This window comes from Rattus norvegicus, chromosome 2 (assembly GCF_021556685.1).
Source record: "Rattus norvegicus strain SHRSP/BbbUtx chromosome 2, alternate assembly SHRSP_T2T, whole genome shotgun sequence".
NCBI classification, from domain to species: domain Eukaryota; kingdom Metazoa; phylum Chordata; class Mammalia; order Rodentia; family Muridae; genus Rattus; species Rattus norvegicus.
The window spans coordinates 109,695,602-109,713,211 of NC_141535.1; the positions used below are offsets into that span (position 1 = coordinate 109,695,602).

The 17,610-nt window shown below is 38.1% G+C and overlaps 1 protein-coding gene across 9 annotated transcripts in view; it reads right to left on the reverse strand.

Annotated features, from left to right (window-relative positions):
- The window catches only part of Nlgn1 (neuroligin 1), a 905,434-nt gene that overhangs the window by 103,294 nt on the left and 784,530 nt on the right, over positions 1-17,610 (reverse strand).

The following is a 17,610-nucleotide window of genomic DNA, read 5'->3' on the forward strand; positions in this document are numbered from 1 at the left end:
AACATAGTTCATTTTAGCTCTGCAGCATTGAGCATTCTCCTCTCCTTATATTTCACCAATGATCTTTCATTTGTACTTTCTGCTTCAGCAAAATCCCTCATAGTGATTTCCCTTCCAAGGCTGTGATCGGGGAAATCTTAGAGAGAAAAGACTGAACCTCTTATCTTATGTCGTCTGTGGACAAAGACTTTGGATTAAATAGCTGAGGTCACCACTTTCTTCCAAGGAAATGCAATCTCATTGTTGTTCATCACAGCTTCTTAAAGTATAATTATACTATCACTTCATAATATAAGTTATTTGAAATCAATTTAGTATTGATTTAAAAAAAAAAGCATCATCTCTCCTTTGGAGAGCACCGCCCTGTTCAGGATACCTTTCGCTGACATGTGCTTTAAGAAGGGAAACATTCAAGAATGAATGTTCTGAACTCCCTTTTGTCTTCTAGAAATTATTTTAAAAGTGTAATCTAGTAATATGACTCTGTGAAGACATGTTTCTTTCAAAACTTTGTTTTGTTCTTTCGTTGATCATGTGTGAAATGAACCACACGTGGCTATTCTATTGTGGCTCATTCTTGTTAATATCAAAACTATACAAATGAGAAAACCACCATTGCAATATCTAAGAAGAAAGGGTTCAATTAAATGGAATGGCCTCATTTGCCTTTATAAATCTATGTATTATTTTTTCCAAATTATTTTGATGATTTAACTGCATTCAAAGACAATAAGCTATTTATACTATGTACATTTAAAGAATCTTCAGAGTTAATATTTGAAAATTCAAATGTGCTATAACACAATTTTTATTAAAAGTTTAAAAATTCTGGATTTCAAGTTGCAACTTAATAAAATCGGAAAAAAAATTATATAGGCCTGTTAAAAAGGTTTCATTGCTCAAACTCCATGCAAACAGGAGTTGTGAGGATCTTGAATTTCCAGAACCCACATAAATGTCAGGCAGTCATGGTGGGTGCTGCACTTGGGAAGGCAACTACTGGGAATGGCTGGAGTGGTCACGTGAGTTACACTAGCTTTGCTTATAAACTTGGTGTCTAATTGACAGACTATCTTGTTTTGTTTCCTTATTACTACAATAAAGCAATTGAAGGGGAAATGATGTTAGATGCCTCCTAATTTTAGGTTCTAGTCTGTCATGGTGGAGATCATGGTCTTGTGGCAGAAATTCAAAGCAGCTGAAAGCAGAAAGAGAACCCATGCTATCCCAGACCTCCCCTAATCTTCTTCAAGCCTTCCTAGGTCATGAATGGTGCTGCCAACAATTAGGATATGCGTTTTCACATCAGTAAACCGCAATTAGAAAATCTTCACATTTGTGTCCATCACATATATGTGCATCTTTGTCCATTATATGTATACCTGCAGGCCAATTGAAATTACTACTTAAGTGATTCAATATTGTGTCAAATTCACAGTCAAAACCAACAATTAGAGACACCATGCTTCAAAAAATATGGTAGAGAGTGATCAGGAAAATATCCTACTTCAGCTTTTACCTCCACACATGAGTACAGCAGCATACATGGCCACCAAAAACACATACACAGAAAAACTCATGTAACATGCTTTAGTCTGTTGTCTTTACTACACTTTTTAATTCAATTCAAACTTAGTGAAATTTTACAAATGTTTCCTATTAAAACACTCTTAGAAAGTCAAGAGTAAATATGAAGGTCATTATTAGAGGTAATATTGAAGAGAAAATAATAGTTCCTAAGACCTCAAGCAAGAGTCTACAATATTTCCAGTACTATTTACCCTCTGTGTCCTAAATTAAGTGATTTTATAAACTTTAGAAAAATCGTACTAGCTTGGACTCAGACAATTTCACTCAGAAGTGGATGGTTTCGTGTTATCCTATTAAAGGTTTTGTGTTCTTAATTGCAGATGACGTGAAAGATGCCTGTAATGCAACAAAACTCACTTGAAGCCTCATGAGTGTTATTTGTGGGCATACATGATAAGTCCCTTTTAAGTCTAAAGCACTGGGGACTTGGGAAATGATTCACAGGTTAAAACGCTTGCTTTGTCAGGATGAAAATCTGATAAACATCCAGCACTAGGATGAAAATATGAGTATGATCCCATGTCCCTAATGCAGAAAGGTTGGGACTGCCAAATCCCTACCCAGAGATGGTTGGGTAGACATTCTAGACAATCAGTAAGAAATCTTGTCTCAAACTAAAGGGTACTTCAAGTATGACTGAGGAAGATACCCAATATCAACATCTCTCTCCTACTTTCTATGGCTGTCTCTTTTACACACAAGCACACACACACACACACACACACACACACACACACACACAGAGCATTCACACCTGTGCATGCGCACCCCCACAAGGCATAGGAAAGTAAGAAACTTCGGTATTTAATAGACCAACAAATATTCACCTGTACATACTTCATGGTCTATGGAACGCAAACACACTGTTATTCTTGTAAAGAATCTCATGTTCAGAAGTCAAAATATCACTATTTTCAGATGATATGATAGTATAATTAGGTGATCCCAAAAATGTCACCATAGAACCTCTAAGCCAGATAAATAACTTCAGCAAAGTGGGTGGATGTAAAATTAACTCAAAGAAATCATTATCCTTCCTTTACTCAAATGATAAACAGGGTGAGAAAAAAATAGGGAAATGACACCCTTCACGATAGTCAGAAATAATACAAAATACCTTGGGGTGACTCTAACCAAGCAAGTTAAAGATCCATATGACAAGAACTTCAAGTCTCTAAAGAAAGAAATTGAAGAAGATCTCAGAAGATGGAAAGATTCCCCATGCTCATGGATTGGCAGGGTTCATATAGAAAAAAATGGCTATCTTGTAGAAAGCAATCTACAGATTCAATGCAATCCCCATCAAAATTCCCCTCAGTTCTTCATAGAGTTAAAAAGAACAGTTTCCAAATTCATTTGGAAAAACAAAAGACCCAGGATAGTGAAAGTTATTCTCAACAATAAAAGAACTTTTGGGGGTAATCACCATCCCTGACCTCAAGCTGTATTACAGAGCAACAGTGATAGAAATTGCATGGTATTGGTACAATGACAGGCAAGTAGATCAATGGAATAGAATTTAAGACCCAGAAATGAACCCACATAAATATGGTCACTTGATCTTTGACAAAGGAGCCAAAACCATCCAATGAAAAAAAGACAGCAGTTTCAACAAATGGTGCTGGTTCAACTGAAGGTCGGCATGTAGAAGAATGCAGATCAACCCATTCTTATCTTCTTATACAAAGCTCAAGCCCAAGTGGATCAAGGACCTCCACATAAAACTAGATACACTGAAATTAATTAAAGAGAAAGTGGGGAAGAGCCTTGAACATATGGGTACAGGGGAAATTGGGTATCCTTCAGACTAAATGGACACATGTTGTTGAATGCACAGATACAAGCCCAGCCATATCATATCCTCTGCAAAGCTGTGTGAAAAGCTACATATAAAAATTTTAGATGAGAGATTGTCTCCAAATTGTGTAAAGTTTAACTTAAGTAGTTTTACTTCTCTTCATTGTACTAATCAATTCAGAAAAGTTGAAAAGGAAAACTCTCAGTTGTTCACTTTTTCGGGTTGTCAGGAAAGCAAAATTTAAACAAGGTTTTGTTTCAGGTGTCCTTTCTCTAGCATTCATTTTCTGTCCTATTCACATTATAAAAGTCTAAAAAGTGAAATGAATGGTCATGATATGATTTTCTCACCTAAGCTTTAATACAGCTTTATGGCTTTGAAACCACCCTCCTGTCCACATGTACTGTGGAAGCTCTTTATGGAGAAGAGGACCTCTGACCACTCTGAGAACCCTATGTCTCCAGTTCCCGACTGCAGTTTGGTCTAAATCAACCCTGCAGCTCTCAGGGTCAGATACCTTTGTAGTACAAAGCCTACATGAATGTCCATTAACATAACACAATGGTAAAAACATGTCTGCATGACACAATGGATGTTATCTGAAGGCTTGTAATGGATGACAAAGAAGCATTATTTTAGAGTCATGGAATTTAGCTAGTCTGTGATAAGAGCATACATAATTTATATGGAAATCTAATTGTACTCGAACTTAGACATAGGGCAAATCAATAGTCCAGAGAAACACAAACTGAGACTAGAGCAGACAGGCTAACAAACGTTTTTACAACTGTGAGCACGGTCAGGAGGTTTGACACAAAAATAGCCATGTCCAAATCCACAGAAGTAAGCAGGACGGGAAGAAGAAGGGACGATATTTTTAATCGAACAGAACCATATAATATGTTTATATTATGGTTCCTCCTTCCCTAACTCCTCCCAAATCTTATCTACTGACCAACTCCAAACCCTCTCCCTCTTTGTTAGAATAGAAACAACTCACCTTGCTGTCTTCATCAAACTCTACTTTCAAGGGCTCCAGGGAGCCAAGCAGAAGAGAAGGTAGAATGAGTATGAGAGCCAGAGGTAGGGCTGGCAGCATGAAGAGTATCTCCTCAGACACTCCAGCCGGATGCACCGATGAGTACCCAGCAACACACATGGCCTGCACAGCTTCCAGCCAGATTGGGCTGTTTCACAGACAGGAAGAATGGGCCTGAGCTCCCACTCCTACCAATAAGCAATCTCCAACTGACCTCACTGAAAAGGAAAAATTAGTGTTTTCAATGGACTCTCACTAGGTATATTACCTACCGTAATCATAGGCCCCATGGCTAACAGTAGGTGGCTAATGCAAGATAAACTCAGTTGTGATTTTGTAGAGGGTACAGTTTAAGAAGAAAAAAAGTACAAATCAACTGATGGTTTCAAGAAAGCCACCTCATTATTACTTTTCTTGTTGTAGTAGGGAATCGATTTTAAAATGTTATCTTTTTTATATGTGTTTTATGTGTGCGTTTTATATGTGTGTTTATATGTGTATGCACATGTATGTATGTGTGTGTACAGTCATATGTGTAGATATGAATGTGCCTTTACCATGGAATACATATAAAAGTCCAAGACCAACACTGGCTGCCAGTGCATACCTTTCACCTGGCTTGAGATTAGGTCCCCTTGGTGTTTGTCCTTTGCCTACTCCAGGGTCTACAAACTTCCAGGGATAATCCTATCTCCATCCTGCTCTCATCTCATGGTAGAAGTGATGGATTGCAGATGCATATGGTACCATGCTTGTCTTTTTATTTTTGGGTTCTGAGCACCTGGATTCACATTTGTATGACTAGGACTTTTAATCACTGAGACGTCTCTCCCAGGCTAAAATCTAAAGATATAAAGGCCTGTGTAAATCAAAACATATTACAACTCAACTTGTTTGGCAGAAGACAGTACTTCTTTTTAAAAATGTATTTCATCTATCATTATTATTGGGGTGGGTTGTGCATGTCAGAGCATGTGGTGGACAGAGAACAACAGCTCTGAAAGGTCAGTCCTCTCCTTCGACTTTGTGTGGACTCTGGGAATGAGCACAGACTGTCAGGCTTCTTTTGACTGTGTGATAATGCCGCAGGGATTCTCTCTGAGAAGTTTCAAGTGTATAAAAGGCAGAGAGACATATATGTGAGCTGCTACTGGATGGGTGAGAAGTATCTAGGTTTCTAAGGCATTCTGTGCGTACAACAGGAAACCACGCTATTGAGCCTTTTGTACTTTACCCAAATCTTGCTATTTGAGATAAGTAGTGTGGTAAACATTCCTGATCTCCCAGTGAACTCAGAAGTGGATTCAGCCTTGTGTAGGACTTGGATAAGAGAGTTTTATATCAAGTGCACAGAGTGTGCTAGAGTTAGCTCTTTGCTTGAAAATTTGTGGTAGCAAGGATTTAATCACTAATTAATTTGTGCTTATGTCTCTACTTTTACCAACATTAGGACTTCTGATTCTTCCCTGTATTGTTAATATAAAACTAGTCATGTACTTCTGTCACTTATGTGAGTGAAATATAGATGTAAATATGTTTGTGTTTATCCACATGTATGGAGAGGAATCCACAGACGTGTGAGCCTCCACATATAGAAACCATAGGTCAGTGCTAAGTGTTTTCTTCGGTTACAAATCATCTTATTTTTTGAGGCAAGCTCTTTCTCCCACTGAACCTGGAGCTCACCAAGTTGGCAAGACAGAATGGCCATCAAACCCCCGAGTGCCCCTGTCTGCTGCTATTATACATGTGAATACACTGGCAACTCTTTCTTTTCACATGATTACTGAGGATCCCGATACAGGTCCTAATATCACTTGGCAAGTACTTTACCAACGAAGCCATGCCTCCTACCTCTTGCCTCTTCTTTCTTGCACTTCTTGAATCACTGCTAGATTTTGGTCACCTCTTTCCTATTAATCCACATCAGTGGTAAAGGACCTCATTATTAATATAGGGTCATAGACTGATGCTGTGTGGTTTGCCCAGTGCTGGTTCACTTAGCAACTGGGCTCCCAACCAAGCAAGCCCCAGAAACAGAACTGATACTTAAAACTGGTACTCAATGAGGGAAGTTTTATTTTGTAGGACACATTTGTCAATGTCCCAAGACACACTTGTTTATTGTATCACAAAAGTTGTGGAGGTCAGCAAAACTGTCAGACACTATCCAATCCACAAGACAGCCCAGGAGAAACCATGGAATCTCCTAAGTGCTGAGACAGAGCCTCCATAAATGACAGGCATTTGTTTCCAATCAACTTCACTGGAACTCATTAACCTCAATGGAAAGCCTCAATATAAGAGGTCAGGATTCATTTTACAAGTGTCACTGCGTAGTTATACTTAACAGAACAATGGTGTTTACTCTGAATTGTTGGTTTCTCATGTTTTGAATACATCGCTTTTATTTTTTATGAGTTTTCAAATGTCTGTATGATTCATTTGACTCAGTTGGTTCTTTCTACAGAAGTTATTACATACTATTTTGATAATTTTAAGTATAGGGTATAAATATACGAGGACAATGCTTATATGTGTTTTTTTTTCTGAAAAAGAAGATAAAGAAATAGGAACTATACATCGAGTGTCTGAAAAGTAATCTCTTCAATGAACAATCAGATCTTGATAATGTGTACAGTAATAAAGATGAATTAATAAGTCATCTCTAAAAACATGCAATCCATTTGTAGTTAAGTATTAACTTCTTCCTGCCTATATATATGCAAAGGCTATCAAATAAATGTAATAGTATAATTTAATAATCAACCTCAGTCGTATAGTTATCTGTATTTCTTATGACAACCGATTTCCTTAGTTCCATTCTAATTATCTATTGTAGTTGTCTTAATTTTTTACTCCTAAGTCGCTTCAAATTTTCGTAGAGATGGCTGGCTTGTTCGAAATTGTTTTTAGTTTGTTAAGATTTGTTCAGTGACTATATCATTTTTTACAGAGTGGCGAGAGGCTGAAAGACTATAAAGTATAAACTTAACTGGCCTTGCATGTGAAGATAGCTGCTGCTCGACATGGAAATCGATAAAAGCATGCTAAGCAATGCTAAGCAAAGCAGAGCAATTACAAAGGACGGGAACATAAAAAGAATCCAACTATATCTGCAGCCTCTTACTGCAGCAGAGACTCATAAAGGGTCTGGGGTACAGTTGGCTACTAGGTTCTTAATGACTAGGAAAATCAGAAGACGGAGATATCCCAGAGGATCAGAGTGAAGGAAGAGAAGAATTGACCAGCAGTAGCTAAAATCAGGTTATACTTTGTGTTTGAGGTCAGCCATTACTAGCATCTTGTTTAACATTTCAGGCCAGGTCAAGAGCTGCGCGATTCAACTCTGATTAGTAAGATGCTGGGAATGTTGGGACTGCTTTACTACAACTCGAAAGGTTTTGTCTCCTTATTAAGTGGGAAAATGATAAGCAGATGAGATCACACCTGATAAATGACACTATAGTAACAATCTGACTTTCCTGCTAAGCATTTACTCCTTCATCGTATCCTTATACAAACAAACAAACAAACAGAAGAAAAGAAATGCATTTTACTGACAAGACAGTCAGGTCTAAATGTGGAGTTAATATGCACACGAGTATGGAATCGTGTTTAAAGGAGATAATTTTCTCTTGCAAGGGGTTCAACACGGCAATATTCTGTAGCTTTCCCTGTGTTTTATATTAGTATGATGTGATTGGACAAGGTTGCAGCTATATAGCATGAAAAATAATATTTCCTTTTGCTCTTGTGCCTTCCACCCGTACACTGCAGCAAGGCACATAGTAAGAGCTAGGTGAAGATTTGCTGAAAATATAGAGGAATGAAATGACCCATTGTTGTGAATGCCATACAGTTTTTGACCCACAACTCAACCATCCATTAGCTTTATGGAAATTATAGGTCTTCTTTTTGTTGTTGTTGTTGTTGTTGTTGTTGTTGTTGTTTCTGATTGTGTATGCACCAAACACATTTGTATATTTATGTGGAAGTAAATTCAGCTATTGAAATGGTAGTTAATTCAGTGGTGACGCTCAGGTACTAATCATATATCATGAAAAGTGGATTTAAAGGAAGCCAGATAAGAGAGCTAGAAGGAGAGAACGCTGTTAAGTACAGCTGCAGGATGGTGTTGATTGGTCACACATTGCCATATGAGCAGGTTAGACAACATTGCAATTTATACTTATGGATGCGACTGTAGTAATGGAGAAGCATCTACTGCTTAGATGTGGGATGTGAACTCCACCTCATCCATATCTAAATTAGACTCCTGTAAGATTGCCCTGGACATACTGTGCGTGCTTCTAAACGTAATTTAACATGCTAACACTGAACAGAAAACTAAGGCATCCAAAAATGACACATTTTTCTAAGACTTTTCTTGAAACAGTGCGAAATCTGCAAATAGGCAAACATCTATACTTCCAATCAAATGGAAGGATGGCTAATGCTTGTCACTGACGGAATTTAAAGTTCTTTGTTCAGTTTAGTGACTGGAAGCCGTGTCCTGTCACACACGTTCTTCATTGAATGGCACGCACGTTCTTTTTTTGCACACACAGACTTTTGTCAAAGCATGTTTTTTGCTAACTGCACACCAGAATGTTAGTAATTGGGGCATGCAAATTTGTTCTGCATCTAAGAACAAGGGGAGGATTTAGAAGTTATTTTAGTGTGGCAGTACATTTATGTTTAAAGTACAATAATATACATGTCATTATCATGTATTATTCATACGCAGTGTTTGAAGTGGAGGCCTTTCCAAATATATTAAGAAACTCCGATTCACAATAACCCAATTAATTCTCACAGCCTCCCTTCTCTGCTTAGAGCAACTGGGAAGCTTTGAGTGGATGAAACCTCAGGTTCTCAACAAGCATCTCTTGGACCAGTTCCGGCCAGTGATGCATTTTGTTTGGCCCACACAATGTTTAATTTAAAAAAGTATTTTTCAGAATTTGAAAATAGACAGCTAGTGCTAAAAAACAATCAAGAGTTTCAGTCTTTTTTTTTTTCCCCAGAAGAGCTGGCAACTCTGAGCCTGAAAGTACAGCTGATAACTGACTTTAGCCAGCCTGACCTGCAGGGGGCGCAGGTGACCCCTGATTTCACCCAGTCCTCACCACAATGACGGTACCACTAGTCTAAAGGGGAATTCTACGTTCACATGGGAATATTCACTGGCGCTACCCATGACATTCTGACACAAATCCCAGTGCAACTTGATAACGTCAGACTTAGCGTGTTTGGCATGACTGAAATGTACTAGCTGGATCAGGAACGATACTTTTTAAAGATGAACGGGAGGCTAACCTGAGCGACTAGGTAGGTGTCTTAGATATCCTGTACATGACCCATTGATGCACAAGGTCCCAATTCAGCTTTAACCCCACCCCTTACCCCGTTTAAAGCAGAGCTTTCACAAACTGAAATGTTTTCCTCTCATAGACTTGCTTTACAAAAACATTTCAAAGGAAAAATACTACATTAGGGATCATTTACAGTTGTAATTTGGGTTGAAATTAGCTATCCTATTTTATAAGCATGTGGATGAGTTTGACGTATTAAAAGTACCTGCTATTACTCTAAAACTACTGTTTTTCCTTTACAGGTTGTTATAACACATACACACACACACACACACACACACACACACTATATGTGTATATATATATATATACACATTATAGTATATATATTAATTATATACCTTACAAGAATCAATATACTAATAAGCAGTTTATATGCAGTTATTACTAAGTATAAAATTATGCTGACTGGTTTTTATAATAGTCCCTTCTGTTTTAATGAATTAATGACTAGTGAGCGCACAATATATTTCGTTTTCCTACACATTCACATAATATGGTCACTATGTTCTGATCTGCCAGCATCAGAACTAGTATAATTTGAGATAAATATAAAGTAAAATAAAGATTATTTGAATATAAGCAATATAGGCCATTGATGTAAAAATGCTGACAGCTACTGTTAGGGTTTGTAAACTAGTTTTCTTCTTGCTGGGACAAAATGCCTGGCAGGGGCAGCTTCAGACAAGAAAGGTTTATTTTGACTCACATCATGGAGAAGGAACGGCAGCAGGAAGAGGCAGCTGGTAACTGGGTGCACAGTCATGGAGCTGGGAACCATGGGCACTCGCACTCAGCTTGCTTTCCCTTTATATCTAGACCCTGTTGCCAGCCTATGAAATAGCACTGTCTGTGGTTAAAGGTAAGGCTCTCCCACCTTCACTAACTTAATCTAGACAATCACTCACACTCACGTGCAGATCTTTGTGTCATTTATGGTTCTAGATTCTATCAAGGTGGCAGAAACCATTGTTAAGTCTGTCCAAAGGTTACATGTTATGTTGAAGGCTTGGCTTCCTGTGCTGTAGAGTTCCTTTGTGGGATCCTTAGGAGAAACCTGCATTGGGATGGCTCATTTACATATTCATAACTGTAGCTGAGGAGGGCTTGAAACTTTTGGAGGTGGAGCCTAGCTGGAGGAAGTAGAGGTTGTTTATCTTTAAAGCATATAATTTGTCCTCAGCTCATTCCGTCTCTCCCTTTGCTTCCTGGCTACCATGATATGAGCAGGTTTTATTTGCCATATGTCACACAACATGGATTCTGGATTATGCCCAGCCTAAACGCAATGACACAACCATAGACTGATATCTCTGATCCGGGAGCCAAAGTAAATCTTTCTTTCTCAATGTTATGTCACCCAGAGTCAAGTTCAACAACAAAGATATACCAGACAAGGGGATGAATAGCATCTCCTTCAGGAGAGAGAAGAATTGCAACCAAAAGAGGCCGCACTAGAAAACAATTTATTTTTCTGGAAATTTCTATATCAGGTAAAGCAATCAGTGGAAAGTAGCATGGCAGATAAAAGGAGATTACCATCTATTCTGTCTCCTCTAAGCTCGAAGACCATGTGAATTCTGCACTGCTGCTTTCCCAAGTCTATTTATAGAGATTAAATGTCATGATCATGCAGGTTGCTTTCTAAATGCTTTAAAGGTTTACTTGATGATAATTGCATATCTGTTAGCTATATAATGTGATTTATTCTGAGAAAGTACGCATCAGAGTCATGATCCTTTATCACTTCAGCACTGTAGACAGAATAAAAGTGTGGGAGGGTGGTAGGTCAAAGGATAACAGGGCAGAATCTACTAAAGGCAGATTATATTCAGTCACATTCATGTGTTAATGGTAAATTTTGATTCTTTGCCCTTTTGAAAGGATTCATTTGGGAGTCTTTTTTTTTTAATACTGTATGCGTGTATTGGTTAGCTTTTCTCAACTAATACAAATCTTAAAAAAATAAGAACAAGATCTCAATTGAGGAATCACCTCTCGGAATATCAGAAGGCATATCTGTGCGGCATTTCCTTGATTGCAAACCCACTTGTAAGAGCTGAGATCACTGCACCACCCCTAGGCCAATGGGCCTGGGTTGCTTAAGAAAGGTGTATACACCACAGTGGTCAATAAGTCAGGAAGCAGCTCCCTCCATGGCCACTGCTTCACGTTCTGTTTCCTTGCTCTGCCTTAGGCTCCGGCACTGGCTTCCTTTGATGAACAACTATAATCTATACACTGAAATGTGTATTATCCACATCAGGTTGTTTTTGGTGAGAGTGGTTAATCACAGCAATAGAAACAAAACTAGGATACTATAGATGTGTCTATGTGGAACGTGTGCACATCAATGCGGATACCCATGGATGCTACAAGAGGTAACTGGATACCCTTGGGCTGTAGTTACAGGAAATTATGATTCACCCAAACATGGTTGATGGGGATGAACTAGGGACATCTGGAATAGCAGTACATGGGCTTCACTACTGAGCCATCCACATGTGTAGATAAATACATGTGTGGGTATGTACATATGTGTGTGTAAGCATAAACAAGTGTGTTGTCTTTCTTCTTCCTTCCTTCTTTCCTTCCTTCCTTCCTTCCTTCCTTCCTTCCTCTCTCTCTCTCTCTCTTTCTTCCTTTCTTTCTTTCCTTCCTCCTTTCTTTCTTTCTTTCTTTCTTTCTTTCTTTCTTTCTTTCTTTCTTCCTTTCTTCCTTTCTTTCTTTCTGTCTAACTGTTCTCAAGACAGAGATTTTGTGCCCCCCTCTCTGTGCTGGAACTTACTTCGTGGACCTCGGTGGTCTCTAATTCAAAGATCTTCATGCCCCTGCTTCATGAGTGCTGATATCCAAGGCATGCATCGCCATGCCTGGCTCAAAGTGGTTTTCTCATTAAATTTGTTCAGAGTTTAAGACACTTGTGCCATGTATGTTATGTTGTTTCTTTTTGCTAGAGTTTATAATACTTAATGAAATTCTATGAATATTTTAAGAAATGAATTTCAAATTTAACCATCCTTTTAAGTCCATCATTTTTTGGGAGCCTTACAAGGCAAAAACGTTTACTAAAATGTATTACAACTTTTCAAATCAAGAGCAATGCCCCATCTTAGACATTTAGGGCACTGTGAAGTTGTCTCGGAAAGATTCTTTTACTGGAATATTGTCAAATCTTGTGGAAAGTGGAGGAACCATGTCAGGGCCAAGACTGGTGACTTTCTTACAAAGTTGATATGCAGCATAGGTTCCTTTAATGTGTAATTGAACTCTTTCCTCAATTTTACCTTAGCACTTTATTTCTTTCTATGTATATGAAGTAGTAACCCTAAGAAATCCACTGCCATCGCTTTACTGGGCTTTACAAGATGTCTAGTCAGTAGTTAATTTCAGTCAGCAAGAATTTCTTAATACATTCTAAACTTAGGTCTGATTTAGGGGGAACAAATTCATCAGCAGTTGGAACAACTGGCTGCGGTTTCATAGTAAGATTGCATTTCAGTGTGTGTGATGATTGTGGTAGTCTGAGGGGCGGGCTTCATGCCTATCCAATCCAAAGGGCACCTCGGAAAGCCAGGCCTCAGCAGATGAAGCGGTTGCGTTTCAGTGTAAACACGCCTTCAGCTGGTGGAGGCTTGGCTTGCTGGCATCCAAATTCCCCTTCACACAGAAATATTGTCTGAAGCACTAATATAAATGAAGACTCATCGACACAGATGAACGTCAGAAACAAAGGCAAACAAGTAGAATCTATGAAACCAGTTAAAGTTGTTAGTGGTTATATGGTTAAAAATCACTTAACTGAATTCCGTTTCTATAGAAAAATAGAAAACAAAGTTGTATGTTTAGGAGCAAATGCATGCTGTAAGATCATTGGGGATACCAAGCAAAGGATGAACACATGATTAAAAATTATGGTAATGTCCAAAGAGGGGTAAGAAAGAAGGGCCCAGAGGACTCTGTATAGTTTTGCTTCTTAAGCTAGTTTTGTAGAACCTGTGTGTTTCAGTTGGGTATGTGTGTTCTTTTCACATGCTAAAAGCAACATAAATGATAGTAGTAAGTCCCACATTTTCGTGCACTTCATGTTTAATTTATAAAACTAAAGCAAAGGACTGGTCCTTGTGTTTTGGTCTTTGGTTTACTTTTATGCAGCTTATGATCTAAAATCTCAATATTCCCTTTCAGCTGGACATTTACTGCTCATCTCCCCCTGCTCCCAACCAGTTTCATCAAGCTGGAAAGTAATCCCTTGGCTCTGTGCTCAGGACCAGTGTCTGCCTGCCTATCACAGAGTAGGTACTGAGTATATTTATTAGCTGGTTTAGTAAATCATATAAAATATGTCAACATAGTAGTATGAGGTGGTTGTATGGTATAAGCATATTTCTATTAAGGGTCGCAGCTTTGAGGTATATTTGCTTGGGTTGAAATTTTCAGAGAATTAATCAATTTTCTCATTAGCATTATCTGTATGTGAACCCACAACTTCCTCTCATACAGCCAACCACTGACTTCTGGAGTTCCATTTCTTCACGGGAGGCAATTTGAGTTTTAAGAGTTACTGAGTCTTCTTCACATGACAGGATAAAAGATTAGGAAACATGCAAGTTACTCCTCTCATCCACTCTTGTCACTGAATAGGAAAATTACTCACGCTTCCTGGATATAATCTTATCCCTGTTAACTGCCTGAAAAATAGTTTGCTTTTATTAAAAGAATCACTTTTCCTTGTTAATTTCTTAATGAAAAACAGTGTAAAAACTATTACTTAAATGGCATGCAAAATCAGAAAGTACTTAATCTACAGGAAGGCTAGAAAAATGAAATGAACTGGAACAACAATTATAAAATGAGCTAAGACACTATTAAACAAGACTTAACAGTCATATTTTAAAATTTTGTTTTTACTCAAGTTTATCTAATTTTAATTACTTTAAGAATAAACAACGAGGCTTGAGTGCAGATATATATATATATATAGACATATATATATATATATATATACAATCACAAATCAATTAACAGTATTTAGCTTCTAAATGAACAACTAGGAAGAAGAGAAAAAGTTAATTTGAAGGTTATTCCTTTCTTCAATTTATTTCTCAAATGTACTTTTTGTAATGAAATTGCTCATTTTAAAAGCCAGGAATGGGGGTGGGGGTCTGAAGGACAAGTTGTCAAGAATAATTCAAGAGCATTGATATCTGAGAAAAGAGAGATGTGGCTTTCAGTAATTTGCTGTCACAGGCAGTCCCCGACCTACCCTGTGGGAAATGACCTCCAGCCCATGGTGTAAATTTAATAACTTAATTTTCCTTTGTCTCAGTTCTTCATCATTAAAATGGGTAGAACAATTATATTCATAATCTGACATGAAACTAAAAAGCAACAAAAATAGTATCTATAAAATGCTTAGACATGTACCCAGGTTATAGCATATTACCTAATACAATTTCCTTTTATTTGCCTAAAATATGAAGTTTTCCATAGTAAATATTTAAGCTTTACTTGTGACAAATGATGACTGAGCCAGGCAAGCATTGGATATGTTTGAATACCCTGAGACAGTCTTGGGGCTCTACATAAGCTCACTGTGTAATACATTGCTTACCACTACAGTTCACTCACCGGCATGAACTGTGTAGTCTGCACACATACATGCTTCCCTCCACGAAGCTGAACAACCTCAGAGCTCCTTGGAACCCAACATCTATCAAGCTGCATGCACTGCCATGTCTGAATACAAAAAAAAAAAAATAGTTTTTCTTTTCCCACTAAAGTGAAATTTAAGCAGTTCCTAATCAAGCCTACTCTCAGTATGTCCAGACATCAACAAGAGAAGACACATTTGGCCTGTACTAGTTCTAGGTGCATGTGCAGTAAGGCAAAATTGTATCCTCTAGTACATTGTTAGGGAAAACCACTATTTACCGCCTTATACCTATGCATAATGGGGTTGGTATATGTTTACAGTCAGTTGGATCATGGGAAGGAATGTATGATGTAGGAAAAATTAAATACCTGAACTAATATGTCAGTCAAAATAGAGAACTAAATGCTTTAATAACCAAGTTCCTCTTCCTTTTAAATCTCATGAAAAAGAGTCTATGAGCCATAAGCACATGTATGGGTCGGGGTAGGGGGCTGGGTGAGTACATTTTCTGTTTTGTCCCTGGCCAATCTTGACAGTCGTCTTCCTCTTTATAATTTATAATACTGCTTTGCTCTAAGCAAAGTTACCTTCCTACTTTTGGAAACCTGTGTAGCCCTTATTTTCAGAGGAGAAACCCCTGGGAATGTGTGTCCTCATCACATTAGCAAGATGATACTAGAAATATGCATTAAAGCTTTTCTTTAAGCATTAGTATGTGTAGACAATTTAGAAATGCACTTGAAATATTAGCTCAAATGTGCATATGAAGGCACCTGTCAAAAGTTCTGGTACTAAGTACATCAACTAAGGTATGATAAAATTTCACCTGTCAAAAATCAAACAGGTCTTTAAACATGCTCAAAGTATATAACGTATAATAAGGTATCTTATGGGTATCTCTAATTCTAACAGGAAAAATAGTATTTATGAGAAGGAAAAGCAAGCCAGAGATGGGGAGAGAGTAATAGCAAATGCCTTATCTGAATGAGGAATGTTATCTCATTTGAAAGCAGAACTCAAGTTTCATCAATAAAGCAAATTGTTTATAAACAGAAAAAAGAGCTGATAAGTTTGTATGAAAGGGAGACCTGTAGTGGGTTAGTAAGCATGTAAAGAGTCAGAAAATAAGTTTGGGACACCATTAGGATGTTCAAAAATCCATCGCAGTAACATCACTAAGTTATGCCCAGCATAGGAAAAAGACATTTCCGAGGCTGGTGGGAATGTCAAATAGTTCACCCGATTTCCAAGACATTTTGGTGGTTTATTATCAAACCAAAAGTACTCTTGCAGTATGACCTGCCAATCACATCCGCGGTACATACCCGAGGAGATTGAGACTGGGGTTAGTTCAATGCCGAAATTCTTCACACGCTTATTTACTTTATTTTATTCATAACTGCCGATACTTGGAGGCAATCAAGATGTCCTTCAGTCAGTGAAAGGATGGGCTGGCACCTCCAGACAAGAGAGCGTTAGTTTGTTCACAATAAAAAAAGATCTCTGAAACCATGAAAAACCATGGGGGAAGGTTAAGCACTTTTTGATAAGGGAAAGAGTCTGCCCTAAAAATGCTACACACTGTGGATTCCTGAAGAGTCAGACTAAAGACCAAGGTAGAACAGTCAGGGCAAGTCAGGGGCAAGGGGAAGGAACAGGCAAAAGCAATGAATGCTTAGGGCACTGATACTGTCATAGGTTGCACGACCTTGGCTACTGTATGATTATACATTTGTTGAAATTGATGGATTGGGTACCAAACGGAAACCCTAAGAATCCTTGACTTCGGCAGACGATGATGAGTCCACGGCCACTCACTGTAAAAGTGAGCCAGTTTGTCAGGATGTAGGTTGAAGGGCTGTAAGAAACTCACTTACTTTATGCTCCTCTTTTATGAACAGAACTTCCCCGAAAACGGTTTATTTCATTTACTTTTTATTTTTATTTTTGAGATGGAGTCCCACTATGTGGCCCCAGCTGATCCGGGAACTGACTATATAGATGTGATTAGCCTCAAATTCACACAGATCTCTCTGCTTCTTCTTCTCACATGCTCTGAGTAAAGGCCTGAGTCACCGTGCCTGCCTCATTACTGGTTTTAAGAGGCTCTTGGAATGAAGCTATTGGCAGTCAGTGACTGCTGAGAGTC